Here is a 1,628-nt window from a genome sequence, read left to right as displayed (position 1 = left end):
GATAAAATGATATTGAAGTGTGATATATTTTTTCTTTGAATGTTGCATCGGATTATCATAGATGTGTATGGCACTTTGTGAATCACAATGCAAGGGAATATTTTTCATGTTGATTGCATAATCACGAAGTTGACTTTGAATGTATATGACTTGAGAAGTGCAAGCTGCAGCAGCAACATATTATGGTTTTGCTGTGGAAATCGAATCACGTGTTTGCTTCTTTGATTGCCAGGTAACAAGCTTCCCGTCCAAAAATTGACATCCAATAGTAGTAATTTTTCTGTCGAGTTGATAACCACCAAGATCAGCATCCAAAAATGCTGGAAGGAAGAAACCTGTCTTCGAAGGGTACCATAAACCCAACGAAATAGTCCCTTTTAGATATAGAAAGCTATTCTTCACTGCTATTATATGGGGTTCTCCGGGATTCGATTGATACCTGGCACAATTACAAATAATGAACATTATATTAGGTTGACTTGCAATGAGGTAAAGTAACAAACCGATCATGATCCTATATAATGTAATATCTATAGCAGGTTTGTTCAACGAAGGGCCTTAGCGCGTGCCAACATCCATTAGTGTTTTTAGTTTAGAACAATTCGTCATGCCAAACTTCGCAAGCCGATTGCGAGAATACTTATCTTGATTAATAAAAATTCCATCTCTGATTTGACAAATATTTAATCCTATAAAACTATTAATCTTCCCCGTCATACTCATTTTGAACTGACCTTTCATTATATTTTCAAATTCCTTAGTCAATGCAGGGTCAGTTGAACCAAAAAAAATATCATCCACATAAATTTGAACAAGCATAAAATGATCCCCAACTTTCTTTCAAAAGATAGTAGGATCAACTAAAACTTTTTTAAATTTAGATAATTTCAAAAAAATGATTGAGGGTTTCATACCATGCTCGTGGGGCCTGTTTTAATTCATACACCGCTTTATCTAGAATATAACAATGATCAGGACATTTTTCATTGATGAAACCTGGTGGTTTTTCGACATATACAGTTTCTACTAAGACTCCATTGAGAAATGCACACTTGACATCCATTTGGTACACATCAATGTCCTTGTGCGCTGCATAAGCAAGAAATATTCGAACGGCCTCGAGTCTTGCGACAGGGGCAAATGTTTCCTCATAATCAATACCTTCTTGTTACGAATAACCTTTTACAACTAACCTTTCTTTGTTTCGAGCCACATTACCCTCTTTATCAGTTTTATTTTTAAAAATCTATTTTAAGCCTACCACTGATACATGATCAGGTTTTGGAACAAGTCACCAAACCTTGTTTCTCTCAAATTCAGCAAGTTCAGATTGCATAAAAACAAGCCAATCAGGATGTTCCATAGAAGGTTTCACTGTTTTTGGTTCGATTTTGGAAATGAAATAATTTAACATACAAAACTCTTGATGCACATTAACTACCTCCTTTTTAGCACGAAGTTGAGCCCTCGTTAGAACTTCAGCTTGAGGATCACCAAGAACTTGTTCTTTAGGATGATGTCATGTCCATTTGTCCATTGATGTATATGCAGAATCGAAATCCAAAGGAGCGCTTTCAAATATTTCGGTCGTTTCAGAACCTTCACTCTCAATAATTGGATTAGGAGTC

Source organism: Lactuca saligna, chromosome 7, assembly GCF_052625555.1.
Source record: "Lactuca saligna cultivar CGN05327 chromosome 7, ASM5262555v1, whole genome shotgun sequence".
In the NCBI taxonomy this organism is placed as follows: Eukaryota; Viridiplantae; Streptophyta; class Magnoliopsida; order Asterales; family Asteraceae; genus Lactuca; species Lactuca saligna.
Note: the sequence above shows the minus strand (reverse complement) of the source record.